Genomic DNA, 27,952 nt, shown 5'->3' on the forward strand with positions numbered 1-27,952 from the left:
TTGCACGATATATAAAACGTAAGTTTTGTCAACAATTTGTAAGGGCATACGTCACTATTTGTAAGATTGCCAACAGCCTCGGGTTGACAGGTATGCGAGTCCATCATTTCTCATCTAGTTCCCTATACATGTTCTAAAGCCGCCGTGTCTGTCATTTCGCATCTAGTTCTATACACTGTATATGCATGGGTGAAAGTGGGCCAGAACGGCCAGGAACGCAGTTCCGGTATAAGAGTCAGGGCCGGTGCTTCGATTAAAAAAATATGACAGCAACTGTCAAAATGCTAAGTTAAAAAAAAAAAAAAAATATATATATATATATATATATATATATATATATGCTAGGCTGCCACACATGCATTTCATCTTCAAGAAAAAAACAATCTACTAACATCAGATTTGCATACACAAGTGTTAAGAAGCATAATAAAGTGGTTGTGTAGCATAATCCGTTTCCACCGATATTTATTTATTTTATTCCACGGACGGGATGTAGGTTTCCCCAGCTGCTGCAGTTATGAGTCTGACAATGATGAGTCACAGTAATGTGTGAATGCACGCAGCAAGCAAAACGCCTGGACTCATTTATCCATTCGATTGGCTGACATACTGACTTGTGATCAGCAGAGATAGTTAGCTCTGGTTCAAATGAGCATGTTTTCTGAAACGGCAAAAAAATAAAAAATAAATAAAAATTGAATTGATGCGACAAAAAAAGGGCAAAGCAACAGAAAATGGATCAAATCTTGAAGAGCAAGGAAAGATTTGAGGAGGCTTATTTATCATATTTAGTTTTATCTGCTCTGATGGGGAAGTTCAGAACATCTTAGCTGTCAATGTGTGCTTTGGACTTATCTGTATATATATTGCTTTCTTCTATGATATCTGTATAAATATACTTGTATATTTATGTTAGGGTACTTATTCATTTCCTTATTATTAAAAAAAAGTCCATGTTTGCGCGATCTTCAAAATATATTCTATTTCACTCTGTATATTATAAGTCATTTGTACTTATTTTTCTGAATGTTGTTACTTATATCTTTATTATTAAAAAAAGAAAGCACAAGTAAATGTTTACACTAACTTCAACTTTAATATACATCCTATGTTCTTCAGTAGGTAAAATTGAGATTTGGCATTTAGTATGTGAGGAAATGAGGGGAAAATATATATATATATATATATATATGATCTTTATTTCGGAATCTCACAGTGGGTCCATAGCACACACACACCAACAAAGAGAAAAAAAAAAGAAAAAAAAAAGAGAAAAAAAAACATAAAAAATAAACATTTGGAGATGGAGGTTGGGGTTATTGCTGTTTTTGTTAACTTTTATTTTGCAAATCATTGAAAAAATGCAATTTTGAATGAAAATCAGTTTTTGTATGTTATAGAAATAGCTGTGCCAAAACAGTTTTCTTTGCATTTCAGTAGTTTTAGGAGGTGTTACCCCCCCCCCCTTCCCCCCAAATGAATAAATAAATAAATAAACAACATTTGTGGCTCTGTGGCGTCCTTCACGTCTGGGAGTTCCGGCAACAAATTCTAGCCACTTTCACCCCTGTGTATATGTGATATCTACCATGTCTACTAGAGGCGTGCGAAATTTCCGATTCTTAGAGTATTCACGATTTGGCTGTGAAAGATTCGAGAACGATTCACAAACATCCAAATTCTGATTATTGAATTATACCAGATAAAGCGGAAATAAAACACGGGCAGCGCGGTCTTCAGAACGCAATGAGGAAAGGACCGAGAGTAAATATCATGTTCAACTCATGCTGCTAGATTAAAAAAACAAAAACAAAACCTGACTGCGGCTGTCAGCCGCTACAAACAGCGCCCAGTTGCTACAAACATACGGCAACATACTGCTATGGTAGATATCACATTGATCTAGAACTAGATGTGAAATGACAGACGATGGCTGTGTTAGATCATATACCAAGAACTAAATGTGAAATGACACTTTCCCGCGTGAGTAAACAGGCACCATCTTAAAGCAGTAGACTTCTCTAGAAGGCTCTGTTGTAGCGAACCTAATTACTTTTTATCTTTGAAAAAAAAAAAAAAATCTTTAAATGATGAAACAGTTTTAACACCTTCACATCGAAAGTAGACAGAAAGGACATTATGGAATAACGGGAGCAATTTTAACAACTTTAACGGTTGATTCACAACATTAATTGAATGTAGTTTAAAGCTGCTGATACAGAATGGGGACTTGAGTATTTTATTTACTGTTTTTAATGGTTAACTTGATACTGAAATAGTAGTTTGTTTAGCCTGGAGGATTTTTTAACAATTTTGGAACTAGTGTACAAAAAATTAAGTTTGTGGTGCATCAATAATCGTTTTATAATCGAATCAGAGCCTCTGAATCGTAATTGTAATTGAATCGTTAGGTGCCCAAAGATTCCCACCTCTAATGTCTACCATATCTACCATATCGTGTGGGCGTAGTTTGTAGGCTATTGGCTACAGTCAGGTATTATTGGAACCACCTAGCATCGCATTTGCAACGGCGTCACAGCTCCCTTGCTTCCTCCCCACTCCAGCTCCACTCTCTCACCTCTGTGAGTCCGTGTCCCTCAGACCTTTCTCACGCCATTCCTCAGTAACGGTAATGGCATTGTCAAGATGAGAAAAGTAATTAATTGCATTACTCACTACCGTTATACTCTAATGCCGTTATTAACAACACTGCAGGTGTGCCACAACAACTAGCGAAACGTAGCACAAACAAATGGCACCCCTTCGGGTCCATTTTGAAGTATATGGGGTGCTTGAGATATTAATTTCGAGTGTGAGGTGACTCACAGCCCCCCACTCACTGCAAAATGAACCGGAAATGGTGCCGTTCGTTTGTGCTACGTTTGCACTAGTTGTTAAGACACCCCTCTGTTATCGAGAGAGTTGGTATGCTCCGTCAGCCGCGACGGAGGGGCTGCGATTGATGTCATCACTCGAAATGATCTCAATATCTCAACAAACTAACAAAAATCTTTACAGCATAAACGATTGCCACCATTTTTAATCAAAACGCGGGGTTGGTTGACCTCAGATTGACCTATAAAAGATTTCTAAATATCTCAAAAATGATAGCAGCACAAACGAAACTTTTTACGGCACAAACAAGCACAAACGTAGCACAAACAATTGACATAATTTTTATATAAATTAGAGTCTGATGGACGGCCAACTTCACGGGGGTGGTGTCCTAATGTTGTCCATCTGCTTGTTCATTGTTTTTAAGTGACCGATATACTGAAAACATTACATTAACAAGGTTACTCTTGCAGCTATTTTGCATCTGCATTTCTGTGCCAGGTAAGACAATAAATTGAGAAGCAATTAGAAAATTTCAGTTAAAATGGATTGGGGCTACACATATAAACAACATACACAGGTTTCCCTGCAATTAATCGGCAACTATTCCAGGGTGCACTTCACCTCATGTCCAAATCAACTGGAATAAGATGCTAATTTTTACACATTTGTTCAACTCTTGTTGAAAATGGATGTATAATAACGATAAATATGATGACATACAGTTTAACAGTGAAGCAATTACGAGTCCTACTCTCATTAGTGGTATTACAAACAATAACAGTATGCTTTTAACCACCACTCATTGCAAATGAACTCAATGATCACTGTAGCTTAGTTCACTGTTTAACACACTGTAGTTACATGTATTTAACATAATGTAATGGGTTTATCATGAATTGGTTGATCAGCTGTAAGAGTGTGCTTTGTTGCTGCTATTACTTCCCTTGATTGGTTGTATTTTTGCACAATCACAAAGATGACTACTGAAAGGTATGCAGAATATTCTAACAGCTGCCGGAAGGTTTATTTGTACACTACTACTTACCACAATAATAGCTGTAATGTTTTGCTTATTTTTGACTGTATTAACTATTATCTTTGCAAAGGGTCGTTTTCATTAGAAGCCATGGATTGGAATTTTAAGGTAAAATGAATAAAAGACTGGACGGTGCATACAATATAGGTGAGTCTTAATAATTGAGAATCTTGTGGAGCAATGAATTAACCCTATCAGGGACAACAGTGGTCACTACAGTGGACAGCTATTCAAGATGATGCTTAAGACCTTGTCGTGTATCTGTGAACAAGATACTAAACCCCACATTGCTCCTGCGTCACCAGTAGGTAGTTGAGGATATAGTGTGTTGTATGAGGGGCCGTACAAGACATTTTTCATTCTGGCCCTCTCACACACATACATACTCCTCTCACATACATATATATTCACTCTTACACACATATATTTTCCTCTCACGTTCATATACGTGTATATTAGGGCTGTCAAACAATTACAATTTTTAATCGAGTTAATTACAGCTTAAAAATTAATTAATCGTAACTAATCGCAATTAATCGCAATTCAAACCATCTATAAAATATGCCATATTTTTCTGTAAATTATATATATATGTTCTGTAAAATGTTGGAATGGAAAGATAAGACACAAGATGGATATATACATTCAACATACGGTACATAAGGACTGTATTTGTTTATTATAACAATAAATCAACAAGATGGCATTAAAATTATTAACATTCTGTTAAAGCGATCCATGGATAGAAAGACTTGTAGCTCTTAAATGATAAATGTTAGTACAAGTTTTAGAAATTTTATATTAAAACCCCTCTTAATGTTTTCGTTTTAATAAAATTTGTAAAATTTTCAATCAAAAAATAAACTAGTAGCCCGCCATTGTTGATGTCAACAATTACTTACACAATGCTCATGGGTGCTGAAGCCTATAAAATCAGTCGCACCCAAGCGCCAGCAGAGGGCGGCAAAACTCCATAAAACACAATTAACAAGTGGGCATTTCACTCTACTGACATTTAAATCTGTCTGAGTGGGACATGTACGTTAATCGCGTCAAATATTTTAACGTGATTAATTAAAATTAAATTTTTAATATTGTTAACGCGATAATTTTGACAGCCCTAATTATTATTTATATATATATATACCAAATGCTTTGGTAGTAATATATTCATTTATTTTGCTTGCAATGAAAAAACACAATAGAGAATGGGAAAAAAATCATTATCATTTTACTAGGGCTGTCAAACGATTAAAATTTTTAATCGAGTTAATTACAGCTTAAAAATTAATTAATCGTAATTGATTGCAATTCAAACCACCTATAAAATATGCCATATGTTTCTGTATATTATTGTTGGAATGAAAGATAAGACACAAGACGGATATATACATTCAACATAAGGTACATAAGTACTGTATTTGTTTATTATAACATTAAATCAACAAGATAGCATTAACATTAACATTCTCTTAAAGCGATCCATGGATAGAAAGACTTGTGGTTCTTAAAAGATAAATGTTAGTACAAGTTATAGAAATTTCATATCAAAACCCCTCTTAATGTTTTCGTTGTATTAAAATTTGTAAAATTTCAATCAAAAAATAAACTAGTAGCTCGCCATTGTTGATGTCAATAATTACACCATGCTCACTCATGGTACTAACCCATAAAATCAGTTGGACCCAAGCGCCAGCAGAGAGCGCCAAACACCAAAAAACAAGTAACAAGCGGACATTACACTGTACTGTCATTTTAATCTGTTTGAACGGGGCATATGCGTTAATTGCGTCAAATATTTTAACGTGATTAATTAAAAAAATTAATTACCGCCCGTTAACGCGATGATTTTGACAGCCCTAATTTATTTACATATATAGTTTTTTTTTTTAAATTATACTTTGGGGAACAAAAGTGAAAAAACATGTCTTATATGTATCACTTTTCAAAGCTAAATCTGAATTAGGCTCGAGCGTTTACGTCACAGCAGCACGGGATCGTGCGAGATTTGCGACAACGCATCCATTGCGGAAGCACGTCTGCATCACGGGACATTTAAACTTAACGGCAAATACAATTCAACTACGAGTGCCAAAGATGGAAAAATATAAGGAAAACTTGCCAGTTCGAAACAGAGACAAACTTGTTACCACGGCAAAGGACAGATATGTGAGCAATTTTAAGGATGTGAACAATGTTGACCCTCACGAGCAAGCCGAACACAAATGGAATAAAGATGTCGACAAGCTTCCACCACTACGCGAAATGGACATCACGCTGTATTTAGTGTTTGGTATATGTTACTACACTCATCAGCAATTCCGAAAATACAAATCGCTACAAAGCTACGAACAGTTTTGCTGCGGATGGGTGCAGGATCTTCACTTTATGGCCATAGCAAACGGCAACACCATCTTTCTAGCAAAGGTAGGCAATGTGTGTTTACATTAGTCTGTGACCACGGATGTACAAATCTTTTGCTGCATAAAATGTAGCCTGTGTACAAATTCTTTGCCACTCTCTCACGTCAAAATATTACAGCTTTTTCATTTAGCAACGACAGGAATGATGTCTTATCAAGACAATGCACATGTATGCATGCTAGTTGTTTAGCTGTAGCAATAGCTAACAACAGGGCGACTTAGGGCGTAAAGTTACTGAAATTTGCGTAAACAAACGAAATTAACTTACCGGAGTGGACGTGCATAGAGCAAACTCAGTGTGTAACTGGAGAATCAAACGTTATGCCCTTCCTTCTGATCGAGGCCACCCATGCCATTCTTCGACGTTTGGTAAGTTCAGATATGAGCTTTCCCTCGCCTTTTCTCCATGTAGGGATCCGGAAGAAACTCAATGGTGTTCCGTCGAGCTGTACATTCTCCTTTCTATTCGATCGGTTGTTGCAATTCTTTACCGCACAATAATTTCCAACCATTTTTAAAGAGCGACCTGTGTTGAAATGCCTCAGTTTATGTTTCTCGCTTCCACAATGGCGATAGCGGCGGAAACCTCGCGAGTGCCACGTCATACGCTCGAGCCTAATACAGTAATTTTTTTCCCGATTTTGATTGTCTTAAATGTGATTTTTATGATCTTCATGTGATGTAAAGCACTTTGAATTGCCTTGTGTTGAATTGTGCTATATAAATAAATTTGCCTTGCCTTGCCTACAGTAAATTTAAAAAAAAAAAAAAAATGGGGGGGGCGCTACTTCACGGTTTTTCACTTATCGCGGCGGGTTCTGGTCCCCATTAACAGCGAAAAAGGAGGGATCATTGTAATTATTTCTCCTTAAAAGGGTGGATGCTTGATAATGAGTGACATCATACTGTTATGTCGTCTCTCTAGGAAGCCCGCTCCCACTCCCCAGGAGGCGGCTGTCCACGACAGTCAAAGCAAGCAAGCGAGCAGATAGACTCCTCCTCGTGTTGGTGTGGAAGGGGGAAGTCCGGCTCACATTTTCCTCCTCACCGCCGAGCACGGTCCTCTCCTCAACGGTGGTAACTGAATAGCCCCGTGTAATCTGACACTTCAACTTGCCGTGCTCCACGGTAGTTGATTCAGCCACTCAGTCGCACCGTGAGCTCGGTGGGAGCAGCTCGAGGAAAAAAAAGACACGCGGAGGTTTTTTATTTCAGCGTCGCGGAGGAGGACTCCCCTCTCAGAACCTCGGAGCTGGAAGTAAGTTTGGCGCCTTATTCTGGAGCTACTAGCGCGGCTTTGCACGCGCACGCTGACCGGGTAGTATTGCTAACAATAGGCTGACCTCCTCGGAACCTTTAAGCGGGTGAAGTCGTGTCAGAGGCTGGGCAGGTTGCTGGTGTCTTGTCGCTGTTGCGGCTTCTTATCGGGAACGGGAAGCGAGTGAATGCTGTTGGTTTGCGCTGTCATGTTTAGACACCCGTGGACGTCCGCGTGTCCGCCGGCTGCCTGGCTCCCACTTTGCGGCGCATCGGAGCGCCTAGCCCGGGTGCCTGCAGCCAGCCAACCCCGCCGACCGACCAGCAGCTGATTGATGGCTGTGGCTTGTTGCTAATAAAACGACAATGTGTGTCACGCAAGGCTGTCTTTATAAACCTGTTGTACTACAATTAACAACGGGGGTTGTTTCTTTACCTCGTACAATCATAATAATAATAATTCAGCACCAGTGTCATTTGTCACCTTGAGGATGCACCCATTTGAAACACCTTAAGTGGGACCTCCGCCAAGGCTGGATCATTCTCAATAGCGCCACATTTAATAGCTGTTTAGATAATATTAACCACAAAATATGCTTTTGGCTGGTGTTTATTTAGTTTGGTTGTGGCATTTTTAATGGGACCTCCACCAAGACTGAAGGTTCCTAATAAGACATTCATAGGTGAATTATCATAAATGGTGCAACTACTATAATAATAGCAATTTATGATCCTCTCGGGTAGTGGGTCTTCGTGTGGTCTGTGGATTTTTAAATTGGACGTCCACCGAGGCTGGACCATTCTGCTGAACACCACATTGAGCACCCTGGACTATGATGAAAGTATGATACTTACAGGTATTTCTTTTTATATTGTTGTTTGTGGATTTATGGTGGTTCCTAAAAAAATGAAGGTGATCCAAACTTATAATATTTCTGGGAAATTTATGCAATATAAAACGATGAACATTTTGTAAGTCCAAAAGGCAGTGGTTCTTAACCTTGTTAAAGGTACCGAACCCCATGTGCATTAACCAAATCTTTTTTTTCTTTTAATTCAAAATCGACTCATCCAAACTAGCAAGCTAAAATCCAAATGGGTTTCCATTCAAATTTCTTATTTAGACAGCATGTTTTTAAACAGGCCAAAATTTATGTTTTTATATTTATGCCTGGTGCATCATAATCAGATCACTAATCCAAGACTGGCCCAATGCGCATATCTTAAAAATTTTCATTCATATTTGGAGGAATATATCTTAAATTGTACAACATTAAACCTGCTTGGTTTCATTAACCTTGACGATGTAGTTTCTGTCATGTTTACGTCTCAAATGATATCAAATTTAATGAAAAACCCTGAAAAAAATGATCACCAAATTTGTACACAAAGTTACTATGTTTAAAAAAAAAAAAAAAAAAAAAAAAAAGAATCTTCTCACAAATCCAATAAACTGAATCTACAACAAATACGCTTGCCTTTTGATTTGCTTTTTACATTGCAAAATAAAATCAAACTCGATTCTGTTTAATTTGACACTGTTTCCGTTTTTGTTTTCATGTCGACATTCTCATTCTTTCACATCATTAGCCACGTTTACATGCTGACTTTTATTCATACCGATTCAAATCATTCTGAATGGAAATTTCACATCAGCTGTTTACATGTCACTTCATCTATTCCGATCCAGCGTTTACATGTGACTGCCTTTATTCCGAAAGGACGTTTGACAACTGCCGTCTGACATGCGCAGATTAATCAAAACAAAGCGTCACGTTGCAAAACATGGAGATCGATCGTCAGATCAGCTGCTGTTTTAACTTTTCGAGTGGAAACAAAACTTCAGAATGATACGCCGTTCATTTAAAAAGTTGTGTGGGTGCGCTGTGCGTGTGCTTGGAAGCCATGTTGCAAGTGACGTTACTTACGTCACCAAGTGACGTCACCACGTCAGTACGGAGCATGCGCAGAAAGAACGCAACCAGACACCATTCCGCTTCCCTGTTTACATGATATAATTTTACTTCTAATCGGTTTGGGAAAAGGAATATTCCACCCCTGTGAATCGGAATGAAATTTCATTCGGTTTGGGCCTGTTCATTCCGAATGAGGTGTTTATATGGAACACATTTATTTGGTTTGAACAAATATTCCGATTGTAATTGGAATATTTGGCTCCATGTAAACGTGGCAAGTGCCTCACTTACAGGGTGTTCCAAAATGGTTGACCCCATTCTAAATGCCCATATCTCGGAAACTACTTGATGGATCTTACTGAAACTAAATTCACTTGCTGTTGAAGGTCATAAGTTTTATTGGTTAAATTTACAAAGAAAAGATATTTGTTGGTTCTATGACAGATTTTCATAAATGAGCGCCGCCTGCAAAATGCCTTATCAAAATGCCTTTTCTTTTAAAGTGAATGGCATTTCTTAACCTGAAAGGATAGAAATGCCAAACGTTACACACAAAAACTTGAAACGTTTCTACACAAGCTGTGAAAATTTGAGGTCATTCCAACATAAATTGTCAAAATTATCGGCCTACGAAATGGGGTCAAACATTTTCGAACACCCTGTACTACTTTCATGGCGTAAAATGTGACGCAATTGTTTTTTTGTTTTTTGTTTTTAATGTAAATGCAATGCACGTTACCCGTAGGTCTGTTGTACTTCCTCATACCGAGTAAGGGTCAACCTTCCACTGAGCAAACCAGTTTCTCTAGGACTAGCAGTAGAAAGAATTGGAATAAAGCCTGTAAATCGGGGACTAACAAGTCTAAAACACCATTTTGCCTAGATTTAGTCAGCATCCAGAAATCGGGCTCTGCGTGTCTTAACCTTCACCGAACCCCTGGGGTTCGATCGAACCCAGGTTAAGAACCACTGCCTAACGGCAACAAAAAAATCTGCGTTTCAGAATAAATGAAGAAAGTCACAGCATTTTACATGCATATTTATTTGTATGCATATATCAAGCAACCACTATAAATTTTTAAATTGTTCAATGAGTGGGTATCGTTCTGGGATATTTGCCGATTTGCTTAGTCCACAGGCTACTCTCGATGATCAGCTTTGGCTTACAAAAGTTTGGAGAAGCAAATACAGTATATGTGTTTAATATATGGTGAAAAATGTCAATATATTGTTGGTTGCTATTAGTGCTGCAACGATTAATCGATTAACTCGAGTATTCGATTAGAAAAAAATATTCGAATTAAATTTTGCTGCTTCGAGTATTCGCTTAATTAAAGTGGCGTTGTAGTGGTTGATTTTGAAAGTGTTTGCATTTAGTTTTATTGATTTGGGTGGATACACTGCCTTCTAGTCTGCCTCATTTCACATGGCTGAATCCAGGTGCTCCCTGTGAAGACCAACATAAGCTACGTTTTTGTTTGAGCTAATGTTTTTTTAATGCATTTGTAATTTAGTTTATAGGTATATTTAGCCTATTTTTGTGGGAATATGTGTCTGAACCATTTGTTAAGATCATTGTTAAAATGTTAGCATTTTAGAGCATTCGAACTAGCGGGCTTTTGCTATCTAAGTTAGCCAATTGTTTTTTTGTTGTACATAGTAGAGGTGTGCGAAATTTCCGATTCTTAGATTATTCGCGATTCGGCCGTGGAAGATTCGAGAACAATTCACAAACATCCAAATTCCGATTATTGAAATATGTCAAGTAAAGCGGAAGTAAAACACACTCAACGCGATCTTCGGCACGGAATGAGGAACGGAGCGAGAGCAGCTAAACATCATGCTTGTCATTACCCGGCCCCTCTGGTAATGCCAATGCTCAACTCACGGCTCTAGCTCAACTCATGCCGCGAGATAAAAAAACAACAACATACCTGACTGCTGCTGACAGCTGCTACAAAGTACGTCCACATACTGGCACGGTAGATATCATATTTATATAGGACTAGATGCAATGTACAGAAAGTTAGATGCAGGCGTTAGTAAACAGCCGCCATCTTAAAGCAGTAGACTTCCCTGCAAGGCTGTTGTACGTACCTTCTAAGCGAACCTAATTAGCTTTTTATCTAAAATACTCCTAATCGGTAAAATATTGACTTGAATCTATCTTTAAAATAGTTTTAGAACTTTAACATGTCGAAAGTAGACAAAAGGGAAATTGGAGAGTAACGGGAGCAATTTTAAAAACTTTAACGGTTGATTCACAACATTAAATTAATTGAATGTAGTTTAAAGCTGCTGAAACATAATGGGAATTTGAGTATATTATTTATTGTTTTTAACTGTTAACTTCATACTGAAATAGTCGTTTATTTAAGCGTGCGAGGCTTTATTTATTTATTTATTTTTACAGTTTTTGTAACTAATGTACAAAACATTAAAAGCAGCTAATAGCGGGGGGGGGGTTGTCATCAATAATCGATTTATAATCGAATCGTAATCGAATCGATAGGTGCCCAAAGATTCCCACCTCTAGTACATAGATCCTCCTTTATTTTTTATACCGTTTGAGGCTCAGCTCAGGTCATTTAATTTTTCATGTTCCTTATCCGATGACTCGATTATTCGAACTAATAGTTCATCGATTAATCGACTACTAAAATAATCGATAGCTGCAGCCCTAGTTGCACCAAAATTCAGTGGAGTCCTTCTTGGTTCATGACTAAACCCTCTTCCACGTTATAAAAAAAAAATATCCTTAACATCCTATTTTTTTTAAGCACCATCATGGTAACAAACAAACGACTCTGAAAACATAATCTCCTTGGCAGCATTAAAAATAATGGAAATAACACAATGCACAGGTGTGAGTGTAATGTCTTTCCAAAACATGTCAGTGCACATGTGGAGAAACACCTGGACTCCTCGACACGGAATCACCGAACTAGAAGCAGTAGAGAAAAATACATTTGTCCAAGCTGTTAAAGCGCAAGTCTGCACGATCCTCCACATTAAATTCCTCTGCCTGGATATGAGGGCAGTCGGTGCAGGAACCAGTGCATGTGGGGGTTCCCCACAACCATTCATTCCTTTTCGAGGACGTCTTAACGGGGTCAAGAAACCGCCTCGGCGTGTGATTAGAACACACCTTTCTACTAAAGCGCTGGCAGTGTGTCAAACCAAAGCAAAACAAGTGCAACTGTTTTCAGGTTTTGTTGCAGCAGTGTTGCACTCGATTGCAGGTGTCCAATCCCTGCATCTTGGTGAGAGTGTAAACAGCTTTTTGGAGAGAAGGGAAGGCGAACGTCAAGGGGGGTGAGAGGGGCGGTTGCACCCTCCAGTGTTAGTAATTGATGATGTAATGAATTCATTTCAGCAGCAACACTTGTCAGCTGCAGCACATTAATGAGCACTTTTTGTGGTTGTTTGTTTTTGTCCTTTAATTTACAACTAAAGCGGTGTTAAGTCACAGCGAGGCTGCACGCTCACTTGGAGCGGGTTACCTGATAAATTGCTTAGGAAAAAGGGCAAGAAAATTAAAGACATCTGCAACTGTTTGAAACTTGGAAGTGCCTGTGTTTATGTGTGCGCTTGCTTTCCTTCTGTTGCCCCTCCTGGGGCCTCTCTCCAGCCAGCCAGGCTGTGAGGCAAGACAGAAGAGTGTCTGATTCACTGAGCAGGCGAAAGGCTTCCCAAAACTCCCCCTAGAGTACTTTTTAGGGGTCTTCTAAAGCTGTTTAAACACGGTGCAGCGTACTAATGCATGGATGACACTGAGTGAGCACCAGTCCCTCTATAAACAGTTTTTAATGACCTTTTAAAATCTGAGGGTTGGGTCCTTGGTTTGTGATGTTTGCGAAGCGACGTATACAGTGGGGTAAATTAAGTATTTAGTCAACCACTAATTGTGCAAGTTCTCCCACTTGAAAATATTAGAGAGGCCTGTAATTGTCAACATAGGTAAACCTCAACAATGAGAGACAGAAAGTGGAAAAAAAAACAGAAAATCACATTGTTTGATTTTTAAAGAATTTATTTGCAAATCATGGTGGAAAGTAAGTATTTGGTCAATACCAAAAGTTCATCTCAATACTTTGTTATGTACCCTTTGTTGGCAATAACGGAGGCCAAACGTTTTCTGTAACTCTTCACAAGCTTTTCACACACTGTTGCTGGTATTTTGGCCCATTTCTCCATGCAGATCTCCTCTAGAGCAGTGATGTTTTGGGGCTGTCGTTGGGCAACACGGACTTACAACTCCCTCCACAGATTTTCTATGGGGTTGAGATCTCGAGAAATGGAGAAATGGTTCTTACGAAGCCACTCCTTTGTTGCCCTGGCTGTGTGTTTGAGATCATTGTCATGCTGAAAGACCCAGCCACATCTCACCTTCAATGCCTTTGCTGATGGAAGGAGATTTTCACTCAAAATCTCTCGATACATGGCCCCATTCATTCTTTCCTTGACACAGATCAGTCGTCCTGGTCCCTTTGCAGAAAAACAGCCCCAAAGCATGATGTTTCCACCCCCATGCTTCACAGTGGGTATGGCGTTCTTCAGATGCAATTCAGTATTCTTTCTCCTCCAAAAACGAGAACCTGTGTTTCTACCAAAAAGTTCTACTTTGGTTTCATCTGACCACATTCTCCCAGTCCTCTTCTGGATCATCCAAATGCTCTCTAGCGAACCGCAGACGGGCCTGGACGTGTACTGGCTTCAGCAGGGGGACACGTCTGGCAGTGCAGGATTTGAGTCCCTGGCGGGGCATTGTGTTACTGATAGTAGCCTTTGTTACTGTGGTCCCAGCTCTCTGTAGGTCATTCACTAGGTCCCCCCGTGTGGTTCTGGGATTTTTGCTCACCGTTCTTGTTATCATTTTGACGCCACGGGGTGAGATCTCGCATGGAGCCCCAGATGGAGGGAGATTATCAGTGGTCTTGTATGTCTTCCATTTTCTAATAATTGCTCCCACAGTTGATTTCTTTACACCAAGCGATGAGTGAAGAGTTACAGAAAAAGTTTGGCCTCAGTTATTACCAACAAAGGGTACATAACAAAGTATTGAGATGAACTTTTGGTATTGACCAAATACTTATTTTCCATCATGATTTGCAAACAAATTCTTTAAAAATCAAGCAATGTGATTTTCTGTTTTTTTGTTTCACACTCTATCTCTCATGGTTGAGCTTTACCCATGTTGACAATTACAGGCCTTTCTAATCTTTTCAAGTAGGGGAACTTGCACAATTGGTGGTTGACTAAATACTTATTTGCCCCACTATAGCTCTAACAAACAGAGACGATCGGCTAACAATTTCTATGTAATCATGCTCATTTATTAGAATAGTTGCATCCGTTCCGCATCTTAGTTTCAGCTCTTCTCTATTTGACATTTGTCGCTTCATGGCATAATAGTGTTCCGTTCACATATTTACAGCAATTATGTCTTAACTACTGGTGTAGCTTCACTTAGTGGCACTAGCAGGGGTTCCCCTACACATAAAACATTTTGGCGCACTCCCACACCAAAATTAAAGCCGCTACGCCTTGCAAAAGAGATGTTTTTTTTCTTTTTTTTTTTCCAAAGGCAGTTTCAAACTAGCAGCAGCCTAATGTGAAGGGTTCAGTGGCAACCTATTCATTGTGTATTGTAATGTCCGTAACTATACGGGCATAAGCGGATTTTGAGGGGGGACCAGGCCCCCCTGGTGGCCGACAAGTGTCATTGCATGAAATTGACTTTCCCATATATATAAAAGTTGTAAAGCAATAAAACTGCAACAAAAATGAATGAAATGAACAAAAAAATATATAGTTTTATAATGGGTCAAAATTATTTTTCGAACAGATCATGTGACTAGCACCTTAGACGGTCATTTGCATTGCATATAATTAAAAAAATATAAAATATAAAAAAAAAATTAGGGTGGGGGCAATTTTATTTTTCAAATGATTTTTTTTCTTTGATTGAAAATATTTTTTTTGATTGAAGCAACTTTTTTGGGGATTGAATGATTTAGACACAAATGTCCTACCCATAATATGGCCAGAACACAAAAAGGATTGCTTCAATCAAAGAAAACTTTTTCAATGAAAAATTAAGTTTTCAAATGCAAATTTTTCAGTCTAAAATATTTTTTTGCATTCAAAAACGTTTTCTATTACTTTTTTTTTTTTTTTTTATTGGAGTGATTTTTCTTTTTGAAAAAAAAAAAATTTTTTGAAGCAACTTATTTTTGATTGAATAATAAAGACGAAAACATCCTAGCCAAAATGTGGCCCAGACACAAATCAACATTACTTCAATCAAAAAAGTTGCTTCAATCAAAAAAAAAAATTTAATCAAAGAAAAATTGCTGTCACAATGCATTTTTTTTGTTTCAAATTTATTTTTGCATTTTTTTTTTTATTGAAGCGACTTTCTTTTTTTAATTGAAAATATATATTTCGATTGCAGCAACCATTTTTAAAAATTAAACAAACTCTTTTTGATTGAATAATAAAGACACAAATCTACCTCCATATAGCTCCGCCCAGGGGATACAATTTTTGACTGGGGTAACTACATTGGCACGACACCGCCGGGCGTACCTTATTAAATGGATGACGATCTTGGATAAAAGTATTGCCTAAGCAGCCTGATTTAGAATTCCCCAAAAGAATGATTGAAAACAAAAAATGCTCACTGAAGTTATTATAAATAATCTTGTAAGTTCATTTTATTGCTGACACTGCGTTTCGGGGTCATCAACATGTTTTGCCCCCCTTGCCCCAAAAGTCCAACTCCGCTTATGTATACGGGGCCCCCTTAAGAGATGAGCTGTGACGTAGAAGGAAGCGAGAAGGAGAACGGGCGAGATGGCGAGAGATAGTGTTTTTTTATTATTATTGTTGCCACAATAAAGTAGGTCAGCCAATACCGACTCCTCTCCTTCTTTCCCCCATCCGGGGCATTACAGTATTTTGGATCGGACTTTTCGGCAAAAGTGAGCGGTGGACGGCCATATTAGACGGAATGGCAAGTTTGAATGAATATGCGCCGAGAGGTGGGACCCAAAAAGAGCCGTGCTGTATTTTAGAGCACCGCCGCATTAAAGTCAACAACGCATTCAATAGCAGAGGGACAGTCGCATTGGCCCGAATATAAGACGGTGTTTTTTGCATTGAAACAAGACTGAAAATGAGGGTGTCGTCTTATATACGCGGTCTAGACGTTATCCCCATTCACGACGCTAGATGGCGCCAGATATCATTGAAGCGATGTTCTGTCATGACAGATCTCAGCTGCTCACCCCATTCACAACGCTAGATGGGGCCAGATATCATTGAAGCGATGTTCTGTCATGACAGATCTCAGCTACTCTGAAGTTTATCCAGTTTGCATTATTTTATTGCAATGTTTTTCCTATTTAGATTTGTTTCAAGACTACAGTTACAGTTAGACTTCACTTTGATGGTTAATGCAGTTATTGCAATTTTGTTGTTTTATCACAATAGATTGGTTTATTTACATTTCAAAAAACAGAAGCCATTCATTTACGAACGTGATTGCACTTTAGTTTACATATTTAAATGTTCAGATATTAAGATTTGAATGAGGCAAAATAACATGCCTTTTCTCTCAAATAGATTGTTATAATGATTCGTTTCAGATGTACTGTAATTATTTTCTGTATAAAAATTAATTTGGTGTTCAAAAATTGTTTTTTATCAAACTTGAGTCTTGAAAAAGAGGGGGTCGTCTTATAATCAGGGCTGCCTTATATTCGGGCCAACACGGTAAATCTGTGCTATCAGGCTGTGACGGCAGACAGATATACGCAATCACGGATGACGAAACCTATGATAAATATGCTTTTTTTCCCAAGTTTCGGGAGCTCTGGGACAGTCAGAAAATGACTCTCATACCTCTCCTTGCTAAGCTAAATAACATAAAACGTCAACTTTATCATTCATCATGATGCGCCAAGCCAGAGGACAAAATTAAATGAAATAAAAATGTCATTTAAAACATTTTTAAGACAAAATATGAAGCTTGTTTGCACCCTCAAAAATTCATAAAATTCATAAATAATAATAATAATAATAATTCATAAAGCTCAAAAGCTGCAGGGTGCAGTGAAAAAGTAGAAGCTTATATTGAAAAAAATACGGGTAATTCTCTTACTGCAGATAGTTAAGTCCATGATGATGGTACGATGTGACCTGTAAAACACTTGTTGGACAGCGAAAATTGCTTTTAACACAACAGGGCGGGAGAAGTGAGTGCTAAACTTCACACCTTTTCATCAGTCCCTTTACTGCTGTCCAGAATTGGTTATAGCTCTCTTACTACCTCCAGTAGGAGTAGGTCTTTCTCACTTGACTTTGTCCCTTCTAATTTGTACGAGTGGCTATTTATTCAGAACATCGACGAGGGAAAATTGGTGGTAAATGGTGGAATTTTCCAGGCACAGGTAAAATAACTCCTTGGGTCCAATTGTCATCGATAGAAGTCCAATCCAGTTGCACTGTGAGGGGTTGAATGATCACTGCATCTCGGTGAGGATCTTGCTAAGGATTTAAGATTAGTTTGCACTTTTACTCTTGTAATTAGTTTGGTTTTATTCCAGATGATGTGTTAAATTGATTATTATTTTTTTCCTTGTCTCGTTGTGAAAAAAATGGCAGACTCAAACTAATGTGTCTGAAGTTTGTGTGTAGTTGCGCTTCTTAATTGGGAACTTGGAAATCATATTAGGGCTGCAGCTATTGATTATTTTAGTAGTGGATTAAGCTATCAACTAGTTCGAATAATCGAGTAATCGGATTAGGAACATTTATGCTTGGCAGAATAAATTTTAGGAGATGTAAAGCCAAGGCTTGCTAAGATTGCACTGTTAAAAGAGCATTGAATGCCAACATAAAAAAATCCTGAGTGTTTCTTCAAACTATGCAGGATTGCACTTTCAATTAAAAAATCAATTAAAATACCTGATTTTAGCCTTAAATGTTATTTTAAAAAATTAATAAATGAGGATCTAAATCTACAAGGATCTAAAAAAAAAAAAAAAAAAAAGGCAAAAAAATTTGCTAACTTGCATAGCAAAAGTCCGCTAGCTTAAATGCTATAAAATGCTAACTTTTTTCACAATACGCATAACAAATCGTTCTAACACATCCCTGTGGTATGAAAAAGTATCTGAACCTTTTGGAAGTTCTCACATTTCTGCATAAAATCACCATCAAATGTGATTTGATCTTTGCTAAAATCACACAGATGAAAAAACTGTTTTAACTAAAACAACCCAAACATTTATAGGTTTTCATTTTTGAATGAGGATAGTCTGCAAACAATGACAGAAGGGGTTTACTGTTATATGTTAACTTGATACTAAAATAGTAGTTTGGTTTAGCCTGAGAGGATTTATGAACAATTTCGGAACTAATGTACAAAACATTTAAAAAAAAAAAAAAAAAAAAAAAAGGAGGGGATGCATCAATAATCGTTTTATAATCGAATCGGAGCCTCTGAATCGTAATCGAATCGTTAGGTGCCGAAAGATTCCCAGCTCTAGTTGCCACCCGAGGGCAGAGTAGCCACCAGGATCAATAAATGCAAACACTTTCAAAACAAACCATTACAACGCCACTCGCGTTAAACGAATACTAAAAGTAGCAAAATTTGATTTGAAGCTTTTTTTCCTAATCAAATTACTCAAGTTAATCGATTAATCGTTGCAGTACTAAATTTTATCAATAATTTTCCTCACATTTTAAGTATTTACTTTGCATATCTGTGAAGTTGCAAGCAACGTACAATTTGGGAAGAGGGGCAGTGAAAACAACTTGTCTGTTATTAGCTATACATTACTCAGGAATTTAGCACGCAGCTCAGTGCATGTCATCGCATGTGTCTGTCCACCGATACTAATTGTTTAAGACCTGGCAAAAGCAAATCAATATTTTGACAGCCTGAAATTGCAGTTAACTGCTCACACCGCATTATTGGGAAATACTCGCCAACACTTGACACGGATTCTTCATTTTTGGCATCACGCCGCTGTTAGTTTTTTTCTTTTTAAGCCCCTCCCACTCATGTGTCAGGCAGCAAGTCGGTGCTTTTCATCTTTAGTTTTCAATCTCTTTCGTCCTAAAGTATGTCATCTCAGAGTTTTTTTTTTCTTTTTTAAAATACACTGGAGAGTTAAAGCTGAAAGGGACATTTTTAGGTGGAAAGGTTCAATGTTAGCTGGGGTTGCTCCTTCAGTGTCAGAAGTGTCTACATAAAGATTGTTGCAAGTCTAGTAATGGAGGCTAGAGTAAAGCTGCCTTCAAGTGCAAGCTAAAGCACTACTTAACACATGATGACATGAGCTGTGTGCTATATAAACCATGGTGTGCGGGGGCCATTTATCTGTTTTTATCATGACATCTAACCTCTCATAACCTTTTTTTTTTCAATCGGTCCTGTTCAGCTGAAAGTTTTAATGCGCCAGTGTTTGTTGTATTCACATTGTGGTTGTTTATATTGTATTGTTTATGTATTCAGAGAATGCAGCAGGACAGAAAAGGGTTTTGAAGAACAGAGGGAATAGTGATACATACAGTGTATCACAAAAGTGTGTACACCCCTTGCATTTCTGCAGATATTTAAGTATAACTTTTCATGGGACAACACTGACAAAATGACACTTTGACACAATGAAAAGTAGTCTGTGTGATGCTTATAGAGTTAATTTATTTCCCCCTCAAAATAACTCATAATATAGTAGGGTTGGGCGATATGGCCTCTAGTACGTATCATGGTAAATTGAGCAGATTTACCTCTATAACGATAAATGACGATAAATTCGGCCAAGCGGACCGTTATATAATTTGAAAATTTGAATCGATGCATGGAATACAAATTAACAGTTTCTCGTTAAATTTATTTACCAGCTTTCAATTTAACAATTGCACATGCAGTCTAAACATTAAGTATAAAAAAAAATCTTATAAACTATAAGAATTCTAGTGTGAACATTTATAACAGATTGTATGACTTGAAAAATGTACATTATAAAAATCAATATGACGACTGTACAAACGTCATTGTAACACAAATGACTTGCAGCTTTAACAGTACACTTCAGACAACTTATTGGTAATGGCTGCTGTGACATAATTATTCAACACAAGTGTTTACGTCAAGGTTTCAGGTTTTTTATTTTCCCCAGAACATTTTTTTAATACATACACCCCACACACAGACACAACCAGATTAAAGCTGTATTGCTCTGATGCCAATGAAACATTTAAGATTTTATGATGGCAGAATAAAGCAAACACATACAGAAAAATAGCTTTGGCCATTAAACTGTCATATTATATATAGGCTTCACTGTTGTATTATACTTTATGCTGAGTGCTTTACCATCATGAAAGCTTTCAGAGAAATCACACAGTGATACCAAATAACGCGACATAATGATTGCTAGATGAAGTCCGTGCCCAGTCCACTCATTAATTTCAGCCATTTCGACAAGGTTAGAGCCGCTATCCGACTCCATCACGTTCATTTGTACCATTAGCCGCTAGCGTTAGCCTGTGGCTTGGCTACCAGAAGAAAGCACTGAAAGCATCCTCTCCTGAAATCGTGAGAACCAGGGAGAACAGCGGGTGAAAGCCTGTCTGGAACCCGCCAAGAGTTTACTTAATGTCGGGTGAAAGTTTGGCGAAGCTCCCTTAAGCCCGACTCCACGTTTGCTTGTAGCGTTAGCTGCTAGCGTTAGCCTACTGGGCTTCTGTTTGTTTGGCTTCCTGAAAACCACGTGACTCCATACGTAAGCGCACTGACTGCTTTCTTAAAGGGGAATGAACATAGCCATACAACACAGAGTCAAAGCGGGATGAAACGACTATATTTTCTTGTTTTATGAAATTACCGAATTTGCAGACATGGTCAAAATTACGTCGGTCATCGTGAAGAATTTCGGTAACGGTAAATTTTCAGTTTACCGCCCTGTTCTATAATATAGCCATTAATATCTAAATCCCTGGCAACAAAAGTGAGTACACTGCATGGGAACTACGTACATCCCGAAATGTCCAAATTGAGTACTGCTTGTTATTTTCCCTCCAAAATGTCACGTGACTCATTACAGGAGTACTGTCAGCATTGCTGCAGAGATTGAAGAGGTGGGGGGGGGGGTCAGCCTGTTAGTGCTCAGACCATACTCTGCACTCTACATCAAATTGGTGTGCATGGCTGTCACCCCAGGAGGAAATCTTTTCTGAAGACGGTACACAAGAAAGCCCGCCCTTCTCTTCAGACCAAAGGACATGGTTCCAGTAATCCATGTGCTTTGTTGACATGTAATCAGCAAACTGAATGCGGGCTTTCTTGTGTACCGTCTTCAGAAGAGTCCTCCTCCTGGGGTGACAGCCATGCACACAAATTTGATATAGAGTGCGGGGTATGGTCTGAGAACTAACAGGCTGACCCCCCACCTCTTCAATCGCTGCAGCAATGCTGACAGCACTCCTGTAATGAGTCGCATGACATTTTAGAGGGAAAATGACAAGCAATTTGAACATTGAGGGATGTATGCTTTTTCATGGGGGTGTACTCACTTTTGTTGCAAGGGGTTTACATATCAATGGCTATATTTTGAGTTATTTTGAGGGGAAAATAAATGAACTCTATTATATAAGGTGCACACAGACTAGTTTTCATTGTGTCAAAGTGTCATTTTGTCAGTGTTGTCCCATGAAAAGTTATACTTAAATATCTGCAGAAATGCGAGGGGTGTACTCACTTTGTGATATACTGTACATCAGTGAAAATTGTTTTAATATACAGTGGTACCTCGACATACTACAATCGCATCGAAAATTCGAAGTACAATCCTTCCGACATCTGCCGTAAAATTTGACTCGTCATTTGTCTCGACATATGACGACATGCTCGAAATACGACTATTTATGACAGCGTCGCAATTTCCACAGAAAATGGGTGGATAGACCTGAATGGTGCATTTGTTTGGAAATCCCCAATGAAAATAATTTCAACAGGAAAAGTCAGTCTATTTAAACAGTGAGCAATGCAGTTTAACGGAAGGGACTCGTACAGATTCATTCGTTGCCACCCTCCCAGTTCAAATGGATTGGACGTCTACAAGTGATAAACTCATTCTAATGTACAGCAGAAGCTTGTTTTTCTGTTTACTAGTTGTTAGTAGAATATCCCAAAATGATTTCCTGACCATTGTATTGATAATCGTTGTATCGCCATACCGTCAGATCATCGTTATCGTTAGCGTTCTATCGCAAATCGTATCGTGAGGTACCAAGAGGTTCCCACTCCTAATCACAAATATGATATTCTGAAAAATGAATGATTTGTACAGTTCTATGCATCTAAATGGCAATGCTACTTACGTTTGTGATGTTTCCCTTCTACGTGTGTTCCTCCTGTTTGATATGTGGAAAACAGGCGAAGCGTCAACTTACATCCACCTTCTCCCTTCACCCTTGACTTCATTCAACATCGGATTGGGGGCGGGGGGGTGCTCATCTAAGTGCTTTTCTGAGACTGCTGAGTTAGAGTGCTGGGAGAAGTCGCTCGCCTACCCTGTCACCATCTCATACATGTTTGATTTGATGTTCTTTGAGAAACAAATGCACGGGACGACACAATGACCACATCCTGTTCCCGTCCGCCAAAGAGGCCTGGGCCATTGAGTCATAAATGACAAGAAGGGCCTCAATACGAGAGTGTGTGGAACAAAATGTTCCTTTTCTGTCTTTTTTCCTGGACTCGATATTTCTCAGCACCATAAGCAATTAGACTCTTGCTTTGTTTCCTCCATTGCCGATTAAATTCTCAGCTGTGTTGGAGAGACAAGAGAAGAGATAGTATGTGTCTGAGTGAGCGGCGTTGGCGTGTGTCTGTTTGGGCTCGTAAATCCTGTTTAAGCTAAACAAACTCATTGTTCTCATCTTCCAACTGCGCCTTCCAGCTTCCCTCCTTTTTCTGTCCCTCTTTTCCTCCCTCCCGTCCTTTTTGTAAGTACAGTCACTAATTAGTGGCCTCTTCACGCTGGGTCAGTAGGTTTACTGTTCTAGCCAGCGGTCAACTGTGTTTGCCTTACGCCTTTTGATACCGGTGAGTGCCCGGAAGAAGTTCTCACACCTTTGCCAAGCACTTCGCGTGTGTCCATTTGCCAGGTGGCCTCCATGGACTGTCCTGGGACTTGCTTTTTCAATGCTTACCTGGAGTTTGAGCCAAATAGGACAGTTCTGTCCAGGAGTGGGAACCTCTTGGTACCTCACGATATGATACGATTTGCGATACAAAGCTCACGATAACGATGATCTGACGTTACAACGATTATTAGAGGCGTGCAAAATTTCCGATTCTTAGATTATTCGCGATTCGGCCGTGGTAGATTCGAGAACAATTAACACACATCCAAATTCTGATTATTGAATTATACCAGGTAAAGCGGAAATAAAACGCAGTCAGCGCGGTCTTCGGGACGCAATGAGGAACAGACCGAGAGTAAATATCATTTGCAGCTAATGCCGCTAGGTAAAAAAAAAACAAAAAACAGTGGACTGCGGCCGTCAGGCGCTACAAACAGCGCCCAGTTGCTAGTTGCTACAACCATACGGCAACATACGGCTATGGTAGCTATCACATATATCTAGACAAGATGTGAAATGACAGACTTTCCCGCGCTAGTGAACAGGTGCCATCTTAAAGCAGTAGACTTCTCTAGAAGGCTCTGTTGTAACGAACCTAATTACTTTTTATCTAAAATACCCCTAAATCGGCAAAATCTTGACTTGAATCTATCTTTAAATGATAAAGCAGTTTTAAAACTTTCACATGTCGAAAGTAGACATGAGGGAAATTATGGAATAACAGGCGCAATTTTAACAACTTTAACGGTTGATTCACAACATTAAATGACCTCCAAACATAGCAAAGGTTGCTGTTTTTTTTTTTTTTTTTTTTTTGAAAAAATGGAAAAAAAACATGAAAGGTAACACCAGTTACTTACTCAATACTCAAGTTTCTTAAATCATTAAATTAATTGAATGTAGTTTAAAGCTGCTGATACAGAATGGGGACTTGACTATTTTATTTACTGTTTTTAACCGGTAACTCGATACTAAAATAGTAGTTTGGTTTATTTAGCCGAAGAGGATTTTTGAAATATTTTGGAACAAATATACAAAACATTAAAAAAAAAAAGTAAAATGGGGGGCATCAATAATCGATTTATAATCGAATCGGAGTCTCTGAATCGTAATCGTAATCGAATCGTTAGGTGCCCAAAGATTCCCACCTCTAACGATTATCGATACATTGGTCAGGAAATCATTCTAGGATATTCTACAAACAACTAACAAACAAAAAAATAAGCTTCTGCTGTGAATTGGAAAGAGTTTATCAATAGTAGACGTCCAATCCATTTGAACTGGGAAGGTGGCAGCGAATGAACATCCCTCCTACTTCAAACGGATTGGACGTCTATGGCAGTCAGTGGCAGCCAATGCCAGGCAATGAATAACTCATTCACTCCCAGCCATTTTCACCAGAGCAAGGCCCTTCGCTCCCGGCCGTTTTACTGGATTTTGACCGATTTTGCAAGGCCCACAGAAAATTCTGTTCTATTGCTATATAAACATGGAACCCACCAAAACAAAGATTAGACTCTCTTCTTTCTGCAGGGAAAAAAGTAAGTTCATATCTTTTTCCATTCTTTAGAAATCAGCATTAGAAAATAACTTAGTTTGAGCAATTTTCCAATTTCTGATGAAAAACGGGGAAATTGAGTTTTTTGTGAAAGCATACATTTCATACATAAATATGACTTTAACACAGCTATTTTTTGCATTAGTTACATCCCGAACATCTGAATAATGCTTTCCTTTTACAAAATATCAGAAAGAACAAGACAAATAGAGCTTTTGATAACAAAGTAACAATTTATTTACACATAACTAACTGAGAGACGACGCTGTTGTCGCTGCGACAGCCGGGTAAACTTTCCCCTCATTGTTGCCTGTCTCATAAAGATGGATTTTTTTTGGAGTCTCTGCGGGGTCTGCTCGGCGAGCCCGCTGCAGTGGTGGTCTCGGTTGTTCTGCTCGGTCGTCGGCCCCCTGGCATCATTCCGCCAGCGCTTCAACCGTGCAGCCCGGCCGTTTGTTGCTGTTGAATTGGGTTGCGGGTCTTACCCAATGCGGTACTGCCCTCCAGTGGCCAGTTTTATTGCTTTAAAATGGATTTTCAGCTTTGTGCTTTGGAGCTCAGTTGAATCAGGACACAGAGATGTCTTTTATGAAAAAAAAAAAAAAAAAAAAGGTAAAAAAACACACTGGGACACTGAAACCAGTAAAAATAGAACGTATTTATACGTTTTTGGGAGCAAATGAGTTAAAGTAATAAGTAAAGTAAGTAATTATGGTGGAAGATTTTGGTAGCAACTTGTTGGTTTTTTTTTTAATTTCATTTTTTTTAGACATTGACACCTTTTTAAAATGCTATCTCGATTCTTGGCAGGAGCATATCGATAACCTTTTGGGATACAAAGTATCACGATATATCACCATTTCGATATTTTGTCACACCTCTAGTTCTGTCGCCAAATCATAAGTCTGAATTTTCAAAGAAAGGCTGAAATAATTTTGTGCTGTTCCTCAAAGAGGAACTCAGGTCAGGAATTGGACCTAACAAATGCAGCTTTTGGGGATTCACACTTGGCTTTGCTGATAGAAGGCGCAAAGCAAAAACCTAGACCTGGACTGTAATTCCCATGTACAGAACGTGTCACGATTCCACCTATCAAATTATATAAAAATCATTTTGGGAGTAGAGCAAGGAATTCAAAAAGTGCAATGAATGAGTTTATGATTATAAGTACAGCTGTCCCGACTAGTCGACGTCATGGATGACGTAAATGCGTCGACGAGCACAACATCCTGTCGACGGTTAATGAAGGGTTGAAAAAATATATGCGTGGAAAGTTTAGAATGTCGGACGCTTTGTATGCAAGCGGGGAAAGCGGCACAAAGCCAAAAAAGAGCAGCAGAGTGGCCAAAACATTGACTTAGAAACAAAGGAGGGTACACTGTTGTGTCCTGTCTCTTCAGTGCCAAGTTTGGCTGCATGACTGCTGTGAATGAACACCTAAAGCGCCGTCACCCAGTTGTAATTTTGGAAGACGACAGGAGACAGCAAGCTGGCAGATCGTAAATCCATCTAACTAACGACGTGTTTTATTGAAGTTGCTAAGCCTGTGGCGATATGCAATGAGTCCATTTATTGCACGATAAATAAAAATTAGGGCGGTAATTTTGCGTGCGTACATTTGTGCATGCGTGTTGATGGCATATGAGACTCCAGTTCCTTTCACAGATGTTTATTGGTCATCAACACACCGTAGAATTAAAGTTCAGACATACAAAATCAGGAAACACATCTATGTTAAACACTGTAAACGTTAGCATTGCTACATTGAGGCTAATGGGGAAAAAAGACGACCTACTTTAGCCTGCTATAAAACATTGGCAGTCTTCTCCAAAATGCAAACTTGCTGTTAAAAGGTGACACTTCAAACATGAAAAATCGCTGCCTAACAGCATTTGCAAACAGGAAAAAAAATCCGTTACTGACACCACTTCAGAATAAAAGCATGTCATGTTCGATTTCTGGAGTTAATCCCACATACTTCAGAATTCAGATTCTACACTAAGAATAGCTTTAAAATGACATCCTTTATAAAAAATCTGATTGGCAATAAATAATTATCATAATTATTATAATACAATTATATATACAGTAGTAGTATACTATAATATTAATGCTAGATTTTTTTATTTTTTTTAAGTATTGTTTCGACTCATGTTGGAAAGGCGAAGTTCGGTATTCCGAATCTGTTTACCCTTCATTCTTTCGGACTAGTTAATGCTATCAGCATTTGACCTTATCGTTTATATGTGATTTATTAAAAAAACAAAACAACCCCCCCCCCAAAAAAAAACGGAAAAAAAAAACGAAAAAAAACCCCCAAAAAAACCAACAGCAATTATTAGATTAGTCGACTAATTGTAAAAATAGTCGATTGACTAATCGGAAGAAAATTAGTTGTTTAGGATAGCCCTAAATGTGTGACATTTTCTTATCGTATGCGTAGCTGGCACTCATCGTAGCGGTATTTGGTCGTGTCACTCATGTGATGTGCTGTGCCCCCCGCCCCACATTCACGCTTACTCACTGATGTCCTGTCCAGGCTCCAGACTTGCCTTTTGTGAAACACATGTCCGGGGCTGCTTGGTCAGTTTTGTTTTCTTATCTTTGATAGATATGCCATGTTGCTTAAGCCTTTGAAGGTCTGTGGCTGTGCTAAATGATCATCACACACTAAATGTAACTTACAGCTTTAGCTTAGCGTTCACGTTAGCATTAGCATTTTATGGTGTCATCTTAAACTCTTGGAAAACTTTTT

At 38.5% G+C, this 27,952-nt stretch overlaps 1 protein-coding gene across 2 annotated transcripts in view; it reads left to right on the forward strand.

Moving 5' to 3' along the window:
* zmiz1a (zinc finger, MIZ-type containing 1a) overlaps positions 1 to 27,952 on the forward strand; it is a 509,241-nt gene that overhangs the window by 122,944 nt on the left and 358,345 nt on the right. For both annotated transcript variants that reach the window (XM_057849271.1, XM_057849277.1), the window contains exon 3: positions 7,223 to 7,555. The gene's annotated coding sequence lies outside the window, so the exon portion shown is untranslated. The remainder of the gene's footprint in view (positions 1 to 7,222; positions 7,556 to 27,952) is intronic.

The sequence above is a fragment of the Corythoichthys intestinalis genome, chromosome 10, assembly GCF_030265065.1.
Source record: "Corythoichthys intestinalis isolate RoL2023-P3 chromosome 10, ASM3026506v1, whole genome shotgun sequence".
In the NCBI taxonomy this organism is placed as follows: domain Eukaryota; kingdom Metazoa; phylum Chordata; class Actinopteri; order Syngnathiformes; family Syngnathidae; genus Corythoichthys; species Corythoichthys intestinalis.